The 24,544-nt window shown below is 35.5% G+C and overlaps 1 protein-coding gene and 1 long non-coding RNA gene across 3 annotated transcripts in view; one reads left to right on the top strand and one right to left on the bottom strand.

The window, feature by feature from the left end:
* The window catches only part of LOC128014662 (uncharacterized), a 109,114-nt gene that overhangs the window by 41,747 nt on the left and 42,823 nt on the right, over nucleotides 1-24,544 (top strand). The window lies entirely within an intron of this gene.
* Nucleotides 927-3,370, bottom strand: LOC128014687 (uncharacterized). 2 transcript variants are annotated; one of them, XR_008183625.1, is made up of 4 exons: nucleotides 3,318-3,370; nucleotides 2,542-3,205; nucleotides 1,578-1,612; nucleotides 927-1,156 (listed from the first exon to the last, which is right to left on the bottom strand). It is a non-coding gene; the product is annotated as an uncharacterized LOC128014687 (long non-coding RNA). The 2 variants fall into 2 exon arrangements; XR_008183624.1 differs by lacking the exon at nucleotides 3,318-3,370 and having other exon boundaries at nucleotides 2,542-3,275.

Raw genomic sequence — 24,544 nt, 5'->3', positions numbered from 1 at the left:
TTTGAAAAGTTAATCAGCGTTGATAACACGACGTTTCCCCGTCGTACCTTGCACCGTGTGTAAATACACCTAGATCCTAGTTGGCATTTAGATCAACAATGTACATGCAAGGCTAAAAATCTAATGACTGGCAGCAATGGCTTTACAAACAACTTCAATAAACTACCACATGCTCAAAATTGTCAAACAGCAGTTAAATTTTGGAAACAGATGAAAATAATCCCACACTTTATTATGCAGAGTATGCATGGAGGTAATGCTAAAAACAGGTAGTAGAACAATCCAAATACAATAATATTTAAAGGTTTTTGTGAAATAATTTGGCCCATAAATGCATATTTTTTGCAGCACTTACAAGACAAACCCTTGTACCTTTATGACTGAAACCAGTGGATCTTTTATTTTGGTGGAAACCTACAGTTTCTGTCAAAAACATGTTTTAGTAATGTGTCTCATTACAAGAGTTGTGTACATTTGTGCAGTGAAAATGTGTTGAACAGTTCGAGAAGGGAACCTTCCACCAGTTGATTTCTAATGGGAACCCCCCCGGACTGTGTCTTCTTTACCGTGGGGAATGCAGAATGAGATTTCTCCCGCAGGGCACTCTAAAATGTTAGAACCAGCAGCCTTAGTGTATACAGTGTGGTTGTGCTTCGGGTGATCCTTGAAAGTGTCCCAGCGCTCGGTCCTTTCTGATGCCGTCCCCTCCACTCTCTCCCACTTGTGCACTTTCTGTACCGTCCTGTATAAAAATTTACATTTAATCATTTAAAAGACGATTTTATCCAAAGCGACTAATAAATGAGAACAACAGAAGCAGGAAGGTGTACATGCGAACAACAACAGGATACAAGTGCTATGACAAGTCTCAGTTAGTCTAGTACAGAACGCATAGTCAGGTTTTTTTTTTTTTATATATATATATATATAAAAAAGACAAGAAAAGAAGGAAAAGTGCTAGCATTAGTTGGTTAAGTTCTGGTGAAAAAGATGAGTCTTAAGATGTTTCTTGAAAATGAGTAAACGCTCAGTTCGGATTGAGATTGGGAGGTGATTCCACCAGCTGGACACAGTCCAGGAAAAGGTCCTTGAGAGTGATTTTGAACCTCTTTGGGATGGCACCACAAGGCGTCGTTCACTTGCAGAGTGCAAACTTCTGGAGGGAACATAAGATTTAACCAGTGAGTTTAGGTATGTTCACAATGTTTCACAATAACTTTGATATTGTGAAATATATTTAAATGAAAACTGAATGCAAAATAAATCACACAATATTTTCACTTTACAGTTCAGTAACAGTGAGGTTGGAAACAAAGTGGACAACACTATTCATTAAACACTTATTTAATGTATTCAGATGAAAATGTACAATATTAACAAATTATTCACAAGCAGTGTTTTCAGAGCACCCAGTTACACTGTTTTAATCAGAACACTAGCAATACAGTGTAGTAAAACAAGTCAAATCAAATTCAGTACATTTTTATTAAACTAAGCACAACCAAAACCTATCACAAAAGGTCAAAGCATCTCTAGCAGACGTGACAGTGCAATGTAGCAGAAGAACAATTTCTTACCAATGTTTCAAGAACAAGCTGGATCCTCGATGACTCTACAAGGGAAAGAAGAAATGGTTTACTGAAAAGTTCTTAAAAAGCAGGATTTCATATTATACCATTTCTTTAAACCACTGGTTCTCAAACTTTTTATACCAAGTACCACTTCAGAAAATATTTGTTATTAAATATTAAGTTGCACCATAATGACCAACATTACATTTCAGCAGCGTAGTAGGCTAAACTATTCAGCTACAGGTCTACAGTTAAAAAAATGAGGCAGTTTTATTCTAATAAGAATATTAATTGTTGTCAGACACTTTACCATGGTAAATACAGTTTGAACATTAACACTACAACTGTGCTTACATACAGAGGTAAATGAAAAAAAAAAAGTTTAAATTAAAATGTAATTTTAAATGTAATTATGTAACAAAAGTTACAAAACTGTACTGTACTTTAACTGTAACATACTTAAATGTGCAAAAAAAAAAAAAAAAAACTTAATCAAAGATTAAGTAAAAATATATTAACATTAATTAGTTTAATTTAGTGATTCACCTGCATAACAACTAGAGGGGGCCTGACACTTTGAGAACCATGGCTTTAAACAATCCTTTTTTTTTTTTTTTTTTTCATTAATTCATTAAAATTATATTATTTAAATACCGACATTTGCACTTATATGTTGCAGAAAACACTTTGAAACTAATATAAGAATACAAACATATATAACACACCTAATGCATGGGATTCATATCAGGAAAATATGGGAAAATCTCTAAAAGACATTAACACATAACTAACCAGCAACACATTGGGTGAGCATCTAACTTGATCAGCTGTGATAAAGCAATGCAAAAATAGAAACACGGGTATTTATTTATCTGCAGGTTACATGTCCTTTAAACTACCCATTTGTAAACTCTGGTAATACTTTACTATTTTCAAAAGATAATAAAGATAAAGTTAGCGATTTTCTTACCTCATTTTGACAGGATGTTTTCAGGACCTCGCAGAACACCTGACCCTTCTTGTGTTCACAGTTTTTGTTCTCCATTGACATGTCACGACTCAAATTCGCTCGAAATAAATAAAAAATATACAGGCAAATATGAAATAATTCGGGACCGACCGAGCAGTCAGTTATAACGAGCAGCAGCTCACAGTTAGCCGCCTCACTCACAGAAAGACGACAATAACGGTCATATTTTTAAATGTAGAAAAGCGCGAACCGATTCGTTGTCCAGTTTCCTGAATGACAGCCAGATTAACCAATCATGATAGAAGTAATAAAATAAAACTACCAATGGGAGTTGTTTCAGTGTGATAAAGCAGCGAAATGTATAGTTTTATTGTTGTTAATGATGATAATATTTAACATTTTAGAATAGGTATCATGACTAAAATATTTTTAAATGCTATTAAAATAATAATTAATTTAAATAATTTAATATAAATAATTTAAAAGCTTGTTAACCTTTTTCTACCATTTAGCATTAAACATTTTTAACGTTGTTTCATTAAAACAACTGACCTTATTTCAACCATATTTCAACGTTGAAAGTTGGTCATGTGCTGGATGTTTTTCAACCATTCAGCTTTAAACGTTGAATCAACGTTGTTTCAACGTTGAAACCACAACTGACCTTATTTCAACCATATTTCAACATTGAAAGTTGGTCATGTGCTGGATGTTTTTCAACCATTCAGCTTTAAACGTTGAATCAACGTTGTTTCAACGTTGAAACCACAACTGACCTTATTTCAACCATATTTCAACGTTGAAGGTCGGTCATGTGCCGGCTGGGATAATGGATGCGTTTGTCTCTTAAAGGGACCGCGCCTAATTTACTAGCTCTGCTGTCAGAGTCTTTAATGTATGAAAATGAAAGTAAATCACTCACTGCTCTTGACTGAATTACCTTGTAGTACAAGAATTTATCCAAAGTCAATCCAAAAATAAGATAGAATTGTTTTACTAGTGGGTGCAGGCCACTAGTTCATTTATGTAAGTGAGTATGGCAAAATAGTGATCTGTGAAATATTATACCCACTAATTCTTCATACAGTAGGCTACCAGTGAAATTGATTAAAAAAAATAATAATTAAGGACCTGCCCATGTTTTGCTTAAGTGTTTCTTTCTTTAATTGTTAATGCAACCTTTTCACACCACAGACTGAACCAAATTAAGCATTTCTTGCTTGGTAACTGTTCAACAAAGTATTGATAGTTGTGTAAATATTGTCATACTGACAGTCTGAAGTTTTGGTTGATTCCATTACATATCTTTTTATCAAAGTTATCCGAAATTATCAAGATGAATTTGTTCTGAGTTATTGTCATATATTATTACCAGTTTCTAAACTACAGCAAATAAACTGTGATTATGTGAGAAATGTTGAAGGTGTCTGAATACATTTTGGTCTGATTGTGTATTTTATCTTACAGTGAAGACTATGCAGTGCTATTTTACATTAACAAAAACAAACTTAAAAAAAGTAAACATTATGTAAATAGCACAAATAAATAAATAGAATGAACATACAGTACAAATTAAACAATTTTAAACAGTGTGTAACTGCATCATCTATACAAACCATTGTGCTTGGACCCCTTATGATCTCCTTGATTTAAAATGCATTGTTTCAGTAATCTTGTGTGTCGTTGCCCACAACGCAACGGTGGCAGGACTGTGAAATACATACACGAGAAAAATAGGCATGACTTATTTCACATCCAGCTAGACAACCCTGTCATAGCTGTTATCATAGCCCAGGCTTTTTATTAAAAAAAGAAAACAGCAAGGGAGCATGGAAAAAGACTGTTGCAGGTGTATTTTTTTATGGCATTATTATGTGTATTAATTTTGCAGCGGGGCAACTCAATGTTGGGCACACAAGTACTTTGGCTCTTTTGCTCCATGGCCAAGATGGCCAAGCCAACATCAAAGTTAGTTCACTAACTTTTAATTCTAGTTATGTTGGCTTGGCAACAAGCCAACATACTGTTATGCTATTTAAACTTCTTCTTTTTCTTCTTATTATTTTTCTGACAGAAATTCTGAACGCTTCTCCTCCTAGGGCTTTAAAGCCACAAGCCCCAAACTCGGCAGAAACCTGCGGGATAGAGCGGTGGTGTGTGCTATATCTTTTCAGACTGATCAGACTTAAAGTTTTTTTTTTATTAATTTTTAAATGTCAAAATACATTACCCATAGACTTACATTATCTGAGAAAAATTGCGCCCCTAGTTGCAATAACCGAGATTAAAGGGAGGAGTCGGGTTTCGTTTCACTTTTAAACCGGTTAAAAATACCAAGTAAATAATACAATTTCCCTCAAACTGACAAGCTAAACCAACATATCTGATTATTACAGGGGTCAGGGCTCATTAATAATTTATTTCTGGGCAGAGAGCAGTCAGAAAGACGAGAGAAGAATCACTGCTGCTCAGCTCAGTCTGTCTCCACGGAGCTCACAACGAGCGAATTCATTCTAATTTAAGACCTTTTAAAACGGCGATTGCACGCAATCCACACGTTAGAACACACCAAGAGCTAAATTCAGATGTTTCTGAACTGTTTAAAGTAATAACATGATATATTCGCGGCAGCCAAATGTCCGCGAGCTGGCGATGTATTTCTCTGAACACTTGAAGTCCACAGAGAATTTACAGCCTTTCGCATTAAAACACTGCAGCGAAACGGCACAAAACAATTAGAAGAATATATTATATGGTTTTAAAGTAGTTTTGGCCACTGTCACGCTGGTCTTAGCTGGTTTCTAACTGAATCATCATGCTGAACGTCACAGATGAGCTCGCGACTGAACACTTGAAGTACACATTTACAGCCTTTCACATTAAAACACTGCAGCGAAACGGCACAAAACAATTAGAAGAATATATTATACACATGAAAATGAGTGTTTATATTTGCTTGTGAGATTTTATCTGTCAGGCTGAAGTTCTGAACGTCACATCAATTGCTATCCATCGTCACAACATGGTAAAGTCATTTATATATATATTTTAAGAGCTTCTTAAAATATTAATGCACACAATCCACTCATTAGAACAAAACAAGAGCAAAATCCAGGTGTTTGTTGAGCCGTGCAAAACGAAATATCATTTGACATTGAGGGGAAAAAAGTAACTGTAACTCCATGAATACTCAACGAAGAGACAGAGATATATCTATAGAAAGCTTGACATGTCTACTTTTAAAACAAACAAGTGCTGCCGAACAAATATTCTGTGATAAAGTAATCCATATCAAAACAACGCAATGTCCTTTTTTCACGTCTAATGTATGGAAGGCCAAGAGGGTCAAATACACGTGAATTTTAACGTGTCTCTGTAAAGGGTCTACTTTTTTTGGATACAAACATAATAAGAACAAAACTTTGGGCACTTATAAAATAAAGATAACAAACAAGGTGTGCTGTCTGCAGCCTTGGTCTGCGATGATCTTCATTTACAAACACGTCATTAAAATAAACTGTAACTCCATGAATACTCAACGAAGAGACGAGAGATATATCTATATCTATAGAAAGCTTGACATGTCTACTTTTAAACTAAACAAGTGCTCCCGAACAAATATTCTGTGATAAAGTAATCCATATCCAAACAAAGCGATGTCCTTTTTTCACGTCTCCTTTCATTATATCTAATGTGTATGGAAGGCCAAGAGTGTCAAATACACGTGAATTTTAACGCGTCAACAACACGTTAAATACGTGTATTTCATGCGTAGACAACACGTATTTAATATTATTTATTTATCGGCGCTGCACAACATGGTAAACTCATTTATATATATATTTTTAAGAGCTTCTTAAAATACTATATTACTCCAATGTTATATCCAATATTATTTAACGTGTTAAATAGTGTTGTTTACAAGTGAAAAATCAGCGGGTATTTAACATGTATTTCACGTGAAATACACTGAAGTACACCTTAAAAATCAGTTTGAAGAGGTCAATGTCATTGGCTGCTGAGGACTTGGGTCAAACCACTTCTGTGAGCTTAGTGGTTGGGGTGTACCATCCATAGACAGGCAACCACCATTTAACATGCTATAGATCAGCTTATTCAGCCTTATTATTTAGTCTTTTTTCTTTTCTGTTTTGTATAGCCTATAGAAATAATATATTTAAGTTTCAGTTTTATGAAATATTTATTTTATAATAAATAGTGATTACAATTTTGTGGTGATAGTATAAAGTTTATAAAAGTTACAGTATTTTGTAATGAAACAGGACTTTTTGTTTAGCTGTTGACTCGCCGAAGTATACTATATATAGTGTCCCTTCTTTAATTTTTCAGTAATGTGTGATAACTTAAAATATGTTGTCAGTACTATTAAAATAAGATTAAATTGAATGGTATTCAGGAGATTATGGTTTTTGCATGACTTATTTCGCATTCAACTAGACAACCCTGTTGTAGCTGTTATCATAGCCTAGGCTTTTTATTTAAAAAGAAAAAAGCAAGGGACCATGGAAAAAGACTGTTGCAGGTGTATTTTTTTATGGTATTTTTTTTGCAGCGGGACAACTCAAGAATGTTGGGCACACAAGTACTGTGGCTCTTTTGCCCCATGGCCAAGATGGCCAAGCCAACATCAAAGTTAGTTCACTAACTTTTAATTCTAGTTATGTTGGCTTGGCAACAAGCCAACATACTGTTATGCTATTTAAACTTCTTCTTCTTCTTCTTTTTTTTCTTATTATTATTTTTCTGACAGAAATTCTGAACGCTACTCCTCCTAGGGCTTTAAAGCCACAAGCCCCAAACTCGGCAGACATCTGCGGGATAGAGCGGTGCTGGTTGCTATATCTTTTTAAGTTATAGTTATAAGTTTTTTTTAAATTAATTTTTAAATGTCAAAATACATTACCCATAGACTTACATTATCTGAGAATAATTGCGCCCCTAGTTGCAATAACCGAGATTAAGGGAGGAGTCGGCCGGGTTTCGTTTCACTTTTAAACCGGTTAAAAATACCAAGTAAATAATACAATTTCCCTCAAACTGACAAGCTAAACCAACATATCTGATTATTACAGGGGTCAGGGCTCATTAATAATTGATTTCTGGGCAGAGAGCAGTCAGAAAGACGAGAGAAGAATCACGGCTGCTGTCTCCACGGAGCTCACAACGAGCGAATTCGGTTTACTTTCACTTTTAAATCGGTCAGAAATTCCGTAAATAATACAATTTCCTTCAAACTGACAAGCTAATCCAACATATCTGATTATTACAGGGGTCAGGGCTCATTAATAATTTATTTCTGGGCAGAAGAGCAGTCAGAAAGACGAGAGAAGAATCATGGCTGATCAGCTCAGTCATTGTCTCCACGGAGCTCACAACGAGCGAATTCATTCTTATTTAAGACCTTTAAAAACGGCGATTGCACGCAATCCACACGTTAGAACACACCAACAGCTAAATTCAGATGTTTCTGAACTGTTTAAAGTAATAACATGATATATTCGCGGCAGCTGCCCGCGACCTCGCGATGTATTTCTCTGAACACTTGGAAGTCCACAGAGAAATTACAGCCGTTCACATTAAAACACTGCAGCGAAACGGCACACAACAATTAGAATAATATATTATACACATGAAAATGAGTGTTTATATGTGCTTATGAGATATTCTCTGTCGGACTAAACGTCACAGCGATTGCTCAGCGTTGCATGACATGGTAAAGCAGGGAGCTACACTGCGACAAAAATGATCGCATATGCATCACTGATTATTTTTGTACCTGCTTATGTGTTATGCTATGATTTAATATGAGCATTTATTAAAACAGAAATGTGTATTTTAAGAATACGTTTTATAACGTGCTCCGAGCATTCAACACATCAAGTTGGCTTCAAGAGATTCCAAAAATAATATCACAGCACTAATCCACCCATTAGAACACAACAAGAGCAGAATTGAGGTGTTTTTGATATGTTTATGTGTGCAAAATGACATATAATTTGACAGCGTGATACAGCTTATGAATACTGGAAGGAAAAAAGTCACGACAGCCTTTTAACTCTGGAGTCGATTAACGCATATACGCGTTTTGAGTCATTTTCTGCTGATAACCCTGACAATTACTTAAATTACATTTTCAGTTTTAATCGTACAGATAACAGCAATACATCAATCGAATCTGTAAAGGGTCCACTTTTTTTGTATAAAAACATAATAACAACAAAACTTTGTGCACTTATAAAATAAAGATAACAAACAAGGTGTGCTGTCTCCAGCCTTGGTCTGCGCTGATCTTCATTTATAAACACGTCATTAAAATGAACTTTAACTCCATGAATACTCAATGAAGAGACATGAGATATATATCTATAGCAAGCTTGACATGTCTACTTTTAAACCAAACAAGTGCTGCCGAACAAATATTCTGTGATGAAGTAATCCATATCAAAACAACGCGATATCCTTTTTTCACGTCTAATGTGTATGGAAGGCCAAGAGGGTCAAATATACACGTTAATTTTAACGCGTCTCTGTAAAGGGTCTATTTTTTTTTTTTTGGATACAAACATAATAACAACAAAACTTTGGGCACTTATAAAATAAAGATAACAAACAAGGTGTGCTGTCTGCAGCCTTGGTCTGCCCTGATCTTCATTTATAAACGCGTCATTAAAATGAACTGTAACTCCATGAATACTCAAGGAAGAGACATGAGAGATATATCTATAGAAAGCTTGACATGTCTACTTTTAAACCAAATAAGTGCTGTTGAACAAATATTCTGTGATAAAGTAATCCATATCAAAACAACGCAATGTCCTTTTTTTCACGTCTCCTTTCATTATATCTAATGTGTATGGAAGGCCAAGAGTGTCAAATACACGTGAATTTTAATGCGTCAACAACACGTTAAATACGTGTATTTCATGCGTAGACAACACGTATTTAATATTATTTATTTATCGGCGCTGCACAACATGGTAAACTCATTTATATATATATTTTTAAGAGCTTCTTAAAATACTATATTACTCCGATATTATATCCAATATTCCTGTCGTAGCTACGCTGTCGTAGCTGTTATCATAGCCTAGGCTTTTTATTAAAAAAGAAAACGGCAAGGGACCATGGAAAAACACTGTTGCAGGTGTATTTTTTTATGGTATTTTTTTTGCAGCGGGACAACTCAAGAATGTTGGGCACACAAGTACTGTGGCTCTTTTGCCCCATGGCCAAGATGGCCAAGCCAACATCAAAGTTAGTTCACTAACTTTTAATTCTAGTTATGTTGGCTTGGCAACAAGCCAACATACTGTTATGCTATTTAAACTTCTTCTTCTTCTTCTTCTTTTTCTTATTATTATTTTTCTGACAGAAATTCTGAACGCTACTCCTCCTAGGGCTTTAAAGCCACAAGCCCCAAACTCGGCAGACACCTGCGGGATAGAGCGGTGCTGGTTGCTATATCTTTTCAGACTGATCAGACTTAAAGTTTTTTTTTTATTAATTTTTAAATGTCAAAATACATTACCCATAGACTTACATTGTCTGAGAAAAATTGCGCCCCTAGTTGCAATAACCGAGATTAAAGGGAGGAGTCGGGTTTTGTTTCACTTTTAAACCGGTTAAAAATACCAAGTAAATAATACAATTTCCCTCAAACTGACAAGCTAAACCAACATATCTGATTATTACAGGGGTTAGGGCTCATTAATAATTGATTTCTGGGCAGAGAGCAGTCGAGAGAAGAATCACGGCTGCTCATCTCAGGCTGTCTCCACGGAGCTCACAACGAGCGAATTCATTCTTATTTAAGACCTTTTAAAACGGCGATTGCACGCAATCCACACGTTAGAACACACCAAGAGCTAAATTCAGATGTTTCTGAACTGTTTAAAATAATAACATGATATATTCGCGGCAGCCAAATGTCCGCGAGCACGCGATGTATTTCTCTGAACACTTGAAGTCCACATGATAGCCGCATTTCGGGGCGAGATCGGACAAATAATAATAGGCTACACATTTCATTCACACTGACAAGCTAAACCAACATATGTTATTATTACCGGGTCAGATCTCATTTATAAATTATGTCTCTGGCCAAAGAACAGCGAGAAAGACGAGAGAGAAATGAGCGCGTCATCAGCATTTTTTAAGCGCTTCCAAAAATAATATCACAGCGAATTGCACTAATCCACCCATTACAACACAACAATAGCAGAATTCAGGTGTTTTTGAACTGTTTATGTGGGCAAAATGATTTGACAGCGTGATACAGCTTATGAATACTTGATGTCTGGGCAGAGAGAAGTCAGAAAGACGAGAGAAGAATCACGGCTGCTCAGCTCAGGCTGTCTCCACGGAGCTCACAACGAGCGAATTTATTCTAATTTAAGACCTTTTATAATTAAATTATATCGGCGGTTGCACGCAATCCACACGTTAGAACACACCAATAGCTGAATTCAGATGTTTCTGAACTGTTTAAAGTAATAACATGATATATTCGCGGCAGCCAAATGTCCGCGAGCTCGCGATGTATTTCTCTGAACAAGTCTAAATAGAGAATTCACAGCCTTTCACATTAAAACCCTGCAGCGAAACGGCACAAAACAATTAGAAGAATATATTATACACATGAAAATGAGTGTTTATATGTGCTTGTGAGATTTTATCTGTCAGGCTGAAGTTCTGAACGTCACATCAATTGCTATCCATCGTCACAACATGATAAAGTCATTTATATATATTTTTAAGAGCTTCTTAAGATATTAATGCACACAATCCACTCATTAGAACAAAACAAGAGCAAAATCCAGGTGTTTGTTGAGCCGTGCAAAACGAAATATCATTTGACATCGAGGGGAAAAAAGTAACTGCAACTCCATGAATACTCAACGAAGAGAGAGAGATATATCTATAGAAAGCTTGCCATGTCTACTTTTAAACCAAACAAGTGCTGCCGAACAAATATTCTGTGATAAAGTAATCCATATCAAAACAACGCAATGTCCTTTTTTCACGTTAATGTGTGGAAGGCCAAGAGGGTCAAATACACGTGAATTTTAACGTGTCTCTGTGAAGGGTCTACTTTTTTTTGGATACAAACATAATAACAACAAAACTTTGGGCACTTATAAAATAAAGATAACAAACAAGGTGTGCTGTCTGCAGCCTTGGTCTGCGCTGATCTTCATTTACAAACACGTCATTAAAATGAACTATAACTCCATGAATACTCAACGAAGAGACATGAGAGATATATCTATAGAAAGCTTGACATGTCTACTTTTAAACTAAACAAGTGCTCCCGAACAAATATTCTGTGATAAAGTAATTCATATCAAAACAAAGCGATGTCCTTTTTTCACGTCTCCTTTCATTATATCTAATGTGTATGGAAGGCCAAGAGGGTCAAATACACGTGAATTTTAAGGCGTCAACAACACGTTAAATACATGTATTTCATGCGTAGACAACACGTATTTAATATTATTTATTTATCGGCGCTGCACAACATGGTAAAGTCATTTATAAAAAATTTTAAGAGCTACTTAAAATACTATATTACTCCAATGTTATATCCAATATTATTTAACGTGTTAAATAGTGTTGTTTACAAGTGAAAAATCAGCAGGTATTTAACATGTATTTCACGTGAAATACACTGAAGTACACCTTAAAAATCAGTTTGAAGAGGTCAATGTCATTGGCTGCTGAGGACTTGGGTCAAACCACTTCTGTGAGCTTAGTGGTTGGGGTGTACCATTCATAGACAGGCAACCACCATTTAACATGCTATAGATCAGCTTATTCAGCCTTATTATTTAGTCTTTTTTCGTAACTGTTTTGTATAGCCTATAGAAATAATATATTTAAGTTTCAGTTTTATGAAATATTTATTTTTTAATAAATATTAATTAAAATTTTGTGGTGATAGTATAACGTTTATAAAAGTTACAGTATTTTGTAATGAAACAGGACTTTTTGTTTAGCTCTTGACTCACCGAAGTATACTATATATAGTGTCCCTTCTTTAATTTTTCAGTAGTGTGATAACTTAAAATATGTTGTCAGTACTATTAAAATAACATTAAATTGAATGGTATTTAGGAGATTATGGTTTTTGCATGACTTATTTCACATTCAACTAGACAACCCTGGCGTAGCTGTTATCATAGCCTAGGCTTTTTATTAAAAAAGAAAAAAGCAAGGGACCATGGAAAAAGACTGTTGCAGGTGTATTTTTTATGGTATTATTATTATTATTATTTTTTTGCAGCAGGGCAACTCAAGAATGTTGGGCACACAAGTACTGTGGCTCTTTTGCCCCATGGCTAAGATGGCCAAGCCAACATCAAAGTTAGTTCACTAACTTTTAATTCTAGTTATGTTGGCTTGGCAACAAGCCAACATACTGTTATGCTATTTAAACTTCTTCTTTTTCTTCTTATTATTTTTCTGACAGAAATTCTGAACGCATCTCCTCCTAGGGCTTTAAAGCCACAAGCCCCAAACTCGGCAGAAACCTGCGGGATAGAGCGGTGGTGTGTGCTATATCTTTTCAGACTGATCAGACTTAAAGTTTTTTTTTTATTAATTTTTAAATGTCAAAATACATTACCCATAGACTTACATTATCTGAGAAAAATTGCGCCCCTAGTTGCAATAACCGAGATTAAAGGGAGGAGTCGGGTTTCGTTTCACTTTTAAACCGGTTAAAAATACCAAGTAAATAATACAATTTCCCTCAAACTGACAAGCTAAACCAACATATCTGATTATTACAGGGGTCAGGGCTCATTAATAATTGATTTCTGGGCAGAGAGCAGTCAGAAAGATGAGAGAAGAATCACTGCTGCTCAGCTCAGTCTGTCTCCACGGAGCTCACAACGAGCGAATTCATTCTAATTTAAGACCGTTTAAAACGGCGATTGCACGCAATCCACACGTTAGAACACACCAAGAGCTAAATTCAGATGTTTCTGAACTGTTTAAAGTAATAACATGATATATTCGCGGCAGCCAAATGTCCGCGAGCTGGCGATGTATTTCTCTGAACACTTGAAGTCCACAGAGAATTTACAGCCTTTCGCATTAAAACACTGCAGCGAAACGGCACAAAACAATTAGAAGAATATATTACACATATGAAAATGAGTGTTTATATGTGCTTGTGAGATTTCTCTGTCAGGCTTAACGTCGCAGCAATTGCTCAGCGTTGCATAACATGGTAAAGCAGGGAGCTACACTGAGACCAAAAGGGTCGCATGCATCACTGATTATTTTTGTACCTACTTATGTGTTATGCTATGATTTAATATGACCATTTATTAAAACAGAAATGTGTATTTTAAGAATACGTTTTATAACGTGCTCCGAGCATTCAACACATCAAGTTGGCTTCAGCCCCGCGCTGCGGGAAACTGAACTGAGCAGCTGATGGCGCGTGTGCACGAGAGAGAGCCGCGCGTATCGCGGACAGGGACAGCAACACTGAACAGAGCTGTCGTTCAGGACGTTCACTTCCTCCTGGACCTGAACGAACAAATTCAAATCGCAGTTTAAATAAACAGAAAAAAGAGCGAAAAGCAAAAGAGCTCAATTCAGCAGCGCGGTGTTGTTCAGGGAGCAAGCAGAGACGCGTCTCAAAGTCTTCTTGCTTTTGTACCGACAACAAATACATACAAAATATGTCGAAATACCCGTGTTGGAAAGTGTGTTCGAATAAGTATGTGGTTATGTCTTAAGTGAAAGTAAAGATTTGCACAAAAAAAAATCGGATGTGTATCATCATAATGGATGCGTTTGTCTCTTAAAGGGACCGCGCCTAATTTACTAGCTCTGCTGTCAGAGTCTTTAATGTATGAAAATGAAAGTAAATCACTCACTGCTCTTGACTGAATTACCTTGTAGTACAAGAATTTATCCAAAGTCAATCCAAAAATAAGATAGAATTGTTTTACTAGTGGGTGCAGGCCACTAGTTCATTTATGTAAGTGAGTATGGCAAAATAGTGATCTGTGAAATATTATACCCACTAATTCTTCATACAGTAGGCTACCAGTGAAATTGATTTAAAAAAATAATAATTAAGGACCTGCCCATGTTTTGCTTAAGTGTTTCTTTCTTTAATTGTTAATGCAACCTTTTCACACCACAGACTGAACCAAATTAAGCATTTCTTGCTTGGTAACTGTTCAACAAAGTATTGATAGTTGTGTAAATATTGTCATACTGACAGTCTGAAGTTTTGGTTGATTCCATTACATATCTTTTTATCAAAGTTATCCGAAATTATCAAGATGAATTTGTTCTGAGTTATTGTCATATATTATTACCAGTTTCTAAACTACAGCAAATAAACTGTGATTATGTGAGAAATGTTGAAGGTGTCTGAATACATTTTGGTTTGATTGTGTATTTTATCTTACAGTGAAGACTATGCAGTGCTATTTTACATTAACAAAAACAAACTTAAAAAAAGTAAACATTATGTAAATAGCACAAATAAATAAATAGAATGAACATACAGTACAAATTAAACAATTTTAAACAGTGTGTAACTGCATCATCTATACAAACCATTGTGCTTGGACCCCTTATGATCTCCTTGATTTAAAATGCATTGTTTCAGTAATCTTGTGTGTCGTTGCCCACAACGCAACGGTGGCAGGACTGTGAAATACATACACGAGAAAAATAGGCATGACTTATTTCACATCCAGCTAGACAACCCTGTCATAGCTGTTATCATAGCCCAGGCTTTTTATTTAAAAAAGAAAACCGCAAGGGAGCATGGAAAAAGACTGTTGCAGGTGTATTTTTTTATGGCATTATTATGTGTATTAATTTTGCAGCGGGGCAACTCAATGTTGGGCACACAAGTACTTTGGCTCTTTTGCTCCATGGCCAAGATGGCCAAGCCAACATCAAAGTTAGTTCACTAACTTTTAATTCTAGTTATTATTATTATTCTTCTGAGAAAAAAATTCTGAACGCTACTCCTCCTAGGGCTTTAAAGCCACAAGCCCCAAACTCGGCAGACACCTGCGGGATAGAGGGGTGGTGTGTGCTATATCTTTTCAGAGTGATCAGACTTAAAGTTTTTTTTTATTAATTTTTAAATGTCAAATACATTACCCATAGACTTACATTAACTGAGAAAAAATGCGCCCCTAGTTGCAATATCCGAGATTAAGGGAGGAGTCGGCCGGGTTTCGTTTCGCTTTTAAACCGGTTAAAAATACCAAGTAAATAATACAATTTCCCTCAAACTGACAAGCTAAACCAACATATCTGATTATTACCGGGGGCAGGGCTCATTAATAATTTATTTCTGGGCAGAGAGCAGTCAGAAAGATGAGAGAAGAATCACTGCTGCTGTCTCCACGGAGCTCACAACGAGCGAATTCATTCTTATTTAAGACCTTTTAAAACGGCGATTGCACGCAATTCACACGTTAGAACACACCAAGAGCTAAAATCAGATGTTTCTGAACTGTTTAAAGTAATAACATGATATATTCGCGGCAGCGCAACTGCCCGCGAGCTCGCCATGTATTTCTCTGAACACTTGAAGAGAATCACTGCTGCTGTCTCCACGGAGCTCACAACGAGCGAATTCTTTCTGATTTAAGACCTTTTAAAACGGCGATTGCACGCAATCCACACGTTAGAACACACCAAGAGCTAAAATCAGATGTTTCTGAACTGTTTAAAGTAATAACATGATATATTCGCGGCATCGCGACTGCCCGCGAGCTCGCCATGTATTTCTCTGAACACTTGAAGAGAATTTACAGCCTGTCACATTAAAACACTGCAGCGAAACGGCACAAAACAATTAGAAGAATATATTATACACATGAAAATGAGTGTTTATATGTGATTGTGAGATTTTATCTGTCAGGCTGAACCTCACATCAATTGTTATCCATCGTCACAACATGGTAAAGTCATTTATATATATTTTTTAAGAGCTTCTTAAAATAAATATTCCTGCGAATGCACACAATCCACCCATTAGAACACACTAAGAGAAAAATCCAGGGGTTTTTGAGCCGTGTATGTGCGCAAAATGCAATATTTGACATCGCGAAGGGAAAAAAAAGTCACATGACAGCCGCGTTTAGGGCGAGATCAGACAAATAAATAGGCTACACATTTCATTCACACTGACAAGCTAAATCAACATATGTTATTATTACCGGGTCAGATATCTCATTAATAAATTATGTCTCTGACCAAAGAACAGAGAGAAAGACGAGAGAGAAATGAGCACTTCATCAGCATTTTTTAAGAGATTCCAAAAATAATATCACAGCACTAGTCCACCCATTAGAACACAACAAGAGCAGAATTCAGGTGTTTTTGATATGTTTATGTGTGAAAAATGACATATAATTTGACAGCGTGATACAGCTTATGAATACTGGAAGGAAAAAAGTCACGACAGCCTTTTAACTCTGGAGTCGATTAACGCATATACGCGTTTTGAGTCATTTTCTGCTGATAACCCTGACAATTACTTAAATTACATTTTCAGTTTTAATCGTTCAGATAAGAGCAATACATCAATCGAATCTGTAAAGGGTCTACTTTTTTGGATACAAACATAATAACAACAAAACTTTGTGCACTTATAAAATAAAGATAACAAACAAGGTGTGCTGTCTTCAACCTTGTCTGCGCTGATCTTAATACTCAACGAAGAGACATGAGAGATATATCTATAGAAAGCTTGACATGTCTACTTTTAAACTAAACAAGTGCTGCCGAACAAATATTCTGTGATAAAGTACGCGATGTCCTTTTTTCACGTCTCCCTTCTAATGTGTATGGAAGGCCAAGAGGGTCAAATACACGTTAAATACGTGTATTTCACGCGTAGACAACACGTATTTAAAGCGTTAAATACGCGTTGTTTACTCATGAAAAATCAGCGTGTATTTAACGTGTATTTCACGTTTTAAATACAAGTTAAATACACGTGAAATACAAGTGAAGTATGCCTTAAAAATCAGTTTGAACAGGTCAGTGTAATTGGCTGCTGAGGACTTGGGTCAAACCACTTCTGTGTGCTTAGAGGGGTGTACCATTCATAGACAGGCAACCACCATTTAACATGCTATAGATCAGCTTATTCAGCCTTATTATTTAGTCTTTTTTCTTTTCTGTTTTGTATAGCCTATAAAAATAATATATTTAAGTTTCAGTTTTATGAAATATTTATTTTAAATATTAATTAAAATTTTGTGGTGATAGTATAACGTTTATAAAAGTTACAGTATTTTGTAATGAAACAGAACTTTTTGTTTAGCTCTTGACTCACCGAAGTATACTATATATAGTGTCCCTTCTTTAATTTTTCAGTAGTGTGATAACTTAAAATATGTTGTCAGTACTATTAAAATAAGATTAAATTGAATAGTATTTAGGAGATTATGGTTTTTGCATGACTTATTTCGCATTCAGCTAGACAACCCTGTCGTAGCTGTTATCATAGCCTAGGCTTTTTATTAAAAAAGAAAACAGCAAGGGACCATGGAAAAAGACTGAAATAAGGTGTATTTTTTATGGTATTATTATTTTTTATTTTTTGCTGCGGGGCAACTCAAGAATGTTGGGCACACAAGTACTGTGGCTCTTTTGCCCCATGGCCAAGATGGCCAAGCCAACATCAAAGTTAGTTCACTAACTTTTAATTCTAGTTATGTTGGCTTGGCAACAAGCCAACATACTGTTATGCTATTTAAACTTCTTCTTCTTCTTCTTTTTCTTATTATTATTTTTCTGACAGAAATTCTGAACGCTACTCCTCCTAGGGCTTTAAAGCCACAAGCCCCAAACTCGGCAGAAACCTGCGGGATAGAGGGGTGGTGTGTGCTATATCTTTTCAGACTGATCAGACTTAAGTTTTTTTTTTTATTAATTTTTAAATGTCAAATACATTACCCATAGACTTACATTAACTGAGAAAAAATGCGCCCCTAGTTGCAATATCCGAGATTAAGGGAGGAGTCGGCCGGGTTTCGTTTCGCTTTTAAACCGGTTAAAAATACCAAGTAAATAATACAATTTCCCTCAAACTGACAAGCTAAACCAACATATATGATTATTACAGGGGTCAGGGCTCATTAATAATTGATTTCTGGGCAGAGAGCAGTCAGAAAGATGAGAGAAGAATCACTGCTGCTGTCTCCACGGAGCTCACAACGAGCGAATTCATTCTTATTTAAGACCTTTTAAAACGGCGATTGCACGCAATTCACACGTTAGAACACACCAAGAGCTAAAATCAGATGTTTCTGAACTGTTTAAAGTAATAACATGATATATTCGCGGCAGCGCAACTGCCCGCGAGCTCGCCATGTATTTCTCTGAACACTTGAAGAGAATCACTGCTGCTGTCTCCACGGAGCTCACAACGAGCGAATTCTTTTTTATTTAAGACCTTTTAAAACGGCGATTGCACGCAATCCACACGTTAGAACACACCAAGAGCTAAAATCAGATGTTTCTGAACTGTTTAAAGTAATAACATGATATATTCGCGGCATCGCGACTGCCCGCGAGCTCGCCATGTATTTCTCTGAACACTTGAAGAGAATTTACAGCCTGTCACATTAAAACACTGCAGCGAAACGGCACAAAACAATTAGAAGAATATATTATACACATGAAAATGAGTGTTTATATGTGATTGTGAGATTTTATCTGTCAGGCTGAACCTCACATCAATTGTTATCCATCGTCACAACATGGTAAAGTCATTTATATATATTTTTTAAGAGCTTCTTAAAATAAATATTCCTGCGAATGCACACAATCCACCCATTAGAACTCACTAAGAGAAAAATCCAGGGGTTTTTGAGCCGTGTATGTGCGCAAAATGCAATATTTGACATCGCGAAGGGAAAAAAAAGTCACATGACAGCCGCGTTTAGGGCGAGATCAGACAAATAAATAGGCTACACATTTCATTCACACTGACAAGCTAAATCAACATATGTTATTATTACCGGGTCAGATATCTCATTAATAAATTATGTCTCTGACCAAAGAACAGAGAAAAAGACGAGAGAGAAATGAGCACTTCATCAGCATTTTTTAAGAGATTCCAAAAATAATATCACAGCACTAGTCCACCCATTAGAACACAACAAGAGCAGAATTCAGGTGTTTTTGATATGTTTATGTGTGAAAAATGACATATAATTTGACAGCGTGATACAGCTTATGAATACTGGAAGGAAAAAAGTCACGACAGCCTTTTAACTCTGGAGTCGATTAACGCATATACGCGTTTTGAGTCATTTTCTGCTGATAACCCTGACAATTACTTAAATTACATTTTCAGTTTTAATCGTACAGATAAGAGCAATACATCAATCGAATCTGTAAAGGGTCTACTTTTTTTGGATACAAACATAATAACAACAAAACTTTGTGCACTTATAAAATAAAGATAACAAACAAGGTGTGCTGTCTTCAACCTTGTCTGCGCTGATCTTAATACTCAACGAAGAGACATGAGAGATATATCCAGTGGCGTAGCCAGGGGAGGGGCCATGGGGGCACTGGCCCCTCCTGAAAACTGATTGGCCCCCCAGTGTGCCCCCACATTTCTACTTGTCTGTCACTCACAAATTCAAATTATAATCTTTCAGTTTAGTAAATAACTCATGATTGAGTCGCTATGCTTCTCAACGAGGACTAAGAATAGCGAGCTGCTGTTTTCCAAAAAAAAAAAAGCACCTATTTTAAATAGCTGATGTTTTTCGATTAGCGAGTTGTTGCAGTGCAAGAAGTGTTTGGTACTAACGTTAACGTCTTTCGGTGTTAGACAGACCAGGTTCGATGACGATGTTATCTCCTAGAGCAGACCAAGATGCTAATCATTATATTTACTATGCTCCTCTGATGCTGAATTTAAAAGGGGTTTACTGCGTTACGATTTCGGCCGAACGAGCCGATAAAGGCAACAACGCAATTTAAAGCAATGGTTTTAAAAAAACTATAATAGCAATTCTAATAAAGTCATTATTGATTCATGCAGTCGATTAGCGACTTTTTTCACTCAAGTGAGGTGACGAAACAAATCGTGTAATGTTTATCTAACGCTCCACACTTAAGACTTTTTTTTTTTAAAGTCTATATGGGTGAGACACATGCAGAGGATTTACTTCGTTACATTTACTTGAGTAATTTTTCGGGGTAACTAATACTTTTCGGAGTATATTTAAAAATGGGTACTTTATACTCTTACTTGAGTAAATTTTTTGGGAAAAATCTGTACTTTTACTTCGTTACTGTGAGCGACGCACCTCTCGTTACTTTATCTTAATGCAATAAATGTTATAAATGCTTCAGTTTATTCCAAACGCGCCGTCTATTTTTCTCTGGGCAATGAGCGATGCCCATTCGCGAATGATTCATTCTTTTGAGTCAATTCTGTTCAAAGGCTTGATCAAACCAATTGGCAAACAAGTGAATTGGTTCATGAATCAGTTTGAAGGAGTCGTTTAGTTCCCTGAAGCAACGCGCTGAGCGTCTGAAGCGGTTCACTCAGAGTTGTAACGTTTATCATCAGCAGCGTTGAAAACGGGGCTATGGAACTGCACTGAATTGAAAGCAAATCTGCAAAGGCTATTATTTGCTTGCGATGGAGATCCAGATGAACGTGTGTGCTGTCTACTGTTTAACAGGTAATAACTTGGGCTACATTCGATTACAGTACACGATACCACTGTGACATTAGTTTGTTGTACGTGTGTGGCTTATAACAGAGGGGAGTCAAGTTGAATGCAGCTTCCAAAAGACAAAAAATAGCCGATTAAGATTTTATTAATTTTAATACAATCACACCGGTGCGAGTACGTTCAGCAAGTCATATCATCAGCTGCTAAATTCAGATCTGTGATCGCTTGCTGGCGCTGAGCCAGAGATAGACGTGTTTTACATCGCTGCGCATTATAACCAATCACACACGATTCTTTTGAATGCAATGGTCAATCAGAGGTGTTCCGATGAGTCATCGCTGAAATGTCGGTGCTTCCTTCACTCGCTCGCTGACTGAATACCTCTTTCTGGCGAATCCTCTCGTCAGAAACAACAAAGTGCAGATGTGTGTACGAATCTATAATTAAGATATTGATTTCACAGTGTTAACAGTTTCAGTGATTTTAATGGGAGTTTCTGAGAGTGATTGCAATCTAGACTGTCAGTGAAAATTATCTTTAATAATGTAAATGTTATTTGCTCTCTTTCTGAACAATGAAAGATTAGTAGCAATATTTATATCACATTATATTAAATGTGAATTTAACATTGAAAGTTAAAGTCAGTCGTATTAAAAATATGTTATGGCATGAAACCTATATCTGTTACTTAAGTAAACAGACAGGGTTTTATAATAAATTGGAGTAAAGGCTGATGAAATATATACATTTACACACGCACACATACATTACATACATTTATCTATATATCTAAATAAAAATAGGCTCCGTATATATGACCTAAAGTAACTAGTAACTAACTACTTGAGTAGATTTTTTTATCCGATACTCTTTTACTCTTACTCAAGTAACTATTCAAGACTAGTACTTTTACTTTTACTTGAGTAAATATTTCTAGAATTACTTTTACTTTTACTTGAGTAAAGTTTTTGGGTACTCTACCCACCTCTGGACACATGCAAAAACATCGTTTTTTTTACTGGTCAATTTTGAGATTTTGGCCTGTTTGTCTTCAGTAACATGTCTTCTTTCAGACTTGTGGTGAAAAAAAAAAGTCCAAAATACACATATAGGTCTTTATTTTTCTGCACCTTTAGTCTATTTGCGTCTGTAGATTCCTAATAAATTCAGTTGGCGTTCTAAATCACCATGGTGCTCCGCGATTGCTGTCTGCCCCTGCAAAGCTCTCTCTCCCTCCCTTCACAGAAGTTATTGACAAAACGTCATTTGATGACACCCAGAAACATTCTCAAAAAAATCATACATAATTATTTAATGCATGATTAAATAGCAAAATAAATAACTAATACTAAAACAACACTGGACTAATTAAGCTATTCTAAACTGTTTTATAGGATCCACATATTTTACATGTTAAATTAAAGCTACCTTTTTGAACAAGTAGCTTTCTAACAAAGTATGGATATATGATATTTTTAAATCAATATGCTCAAGATTAATTAGCCTTGACATAAGTAGATTTTGTTTATTCATCAATGCAAATTTACTGCAACTGCTGCTATGCAAATTGAATGGGATGTGGATAATAAACAAAAACATTATGAAATTATATTAAATTTATATTAGTTATATTAATTAATTAATTGTGTATTTATTTCTATGAATTATTAATGTTATTCTGCATTTATATAAATAAGGCTATTATATATATATATTATATAAGGCTATTATAAATAAATTATATTATTATTATTTGTGAGTTGTACACTATTCATACATTGGATTATTTTATTTATTACAGTTTTTCTTTCACTTTTGTAAAGTGAAAAGTTAATACAAATTGTATTAGATTTTTATTTTATTTTATTTAGAGCAGTGAATAACTGCTATTAAAATATAATAGGGTATCACTGTTTACTGATTTTAAAGGTTACTGAACTCTTGAAATGATTTGGATATACAGTTCAAACAACACAAGATTGGCCCCTCTGTATTAATCGTGGCCCCTCTTGTGCCCCCCAGTTGAAAAAATCCTAGAATCGCCCCTGGATATATCTATAGAAAGCTTGACATGTCTACTTTTAAACTAAACAAGTGCTGCCGAACAAATATTCTGTGATAAAGTACGCGATGTCCTTTTTTCACGTCTCCCTTCTAATGTGTATGGAAGGCCAAGAGGGTCAAATACACGTTAAATACGTGTATTTCACGCGTAGACAACACGTATTTAAAGCGTTAAATACGCGTTGTTTACTCATGAAAAATCAGCGTGTATTTAACGTGTATTTCACGTTTTAAATACAAGTTAAATACACGTGAAATACAAGTGAAGTATGCCTTAAAAATCAGTTTGAACAGGTCAGTGTAATTGGCTGCTGAGTACTTGGGTCAAACCACTTCTGTGTGCTTAGAGGGGTGTACCATTCATAGACAGGCAACCACCATTTAACATGCTATAGATCAGCTTATTCAGCCTTATTATTTAGTCTTTTTTCTTTTCTGTTTTGTATAGCCTATAAAAATAATATATTTAAGTTTCAGTTTTATGAAATATTTATTTTAAATATTAATTAAAATTTTGTGGTGATAGTATAACGTTTATAAAAGTTACAGTATTTCGTAATGAAACATAACTTTTTGTTTAGCTCTTGACTCACCGAAGTATACTATATATAGTGTCCCTTCTTTAATTTTTCAGTAGTGTGATAACTTAAAATATGTTGTCAGTACTATTAAAATAAGATTAAATTAAATAGTATTTAGGAGATTATGGTTTTTGCATGACTTATTTCGCATTCAGCTAGACAACCCTGTCGTAGCTGTTATCATAGCCTAGGCTTTTTATTAAAAAAGAAAACAGCAAGGGACCATGGAAAAAGACTGAAATAAGGTGTATTTTTTATGGTATTATTATTTTTTATTTTTTGCTGCGGGGCAACTCAAGAATGTTGGGCACACAAGTACTGTGGCTCTTTTGCCCCATGGCCAAGATGGCCAAGCCAACATCAAAGTTAGTTCACTAACTTTTAATTCTAGTTATTATTATTCTTATGAGACTAAAATTTCTGAACGCTACTCCTCCTAGAGCTTTCAAGCTAGAACCACCAAACTCGGCCAAGCTCTTCAGACTGATCTGACTTAGTGTGCTATATCTTTTTAGACTGATCCGACTTATAGTTTTCATAAAACTGAAGATTAAAAATTATAAAAATCCCATTGACTTGCATTGAAATGTCTCTGCTCAACTGAACATTCCGAAAACTCCAACCGTCAAAAAT

Source organism: Carassius gibelio, chromosome B25 (assembly GCF_023724105.1).
Source record: "Carassius gibelio isolate Cgi1373 ecotype wild population from Czech Republic chromosome B25, carGib1.2-hapl.c, whole genome shotgun sequence".
NCBI classification, from domain to species: Eukaryota; Metazoa; Chordata; class Actinopteri; order Cypriniformes; family Cyprinidae; genus Carassius; species Carassius gibelio.
The sequence above is the reverse complement of the archived record's forward strand: the minus strand, read 5'-3'. Positions and strand labels throughout refer to the sequence as shown.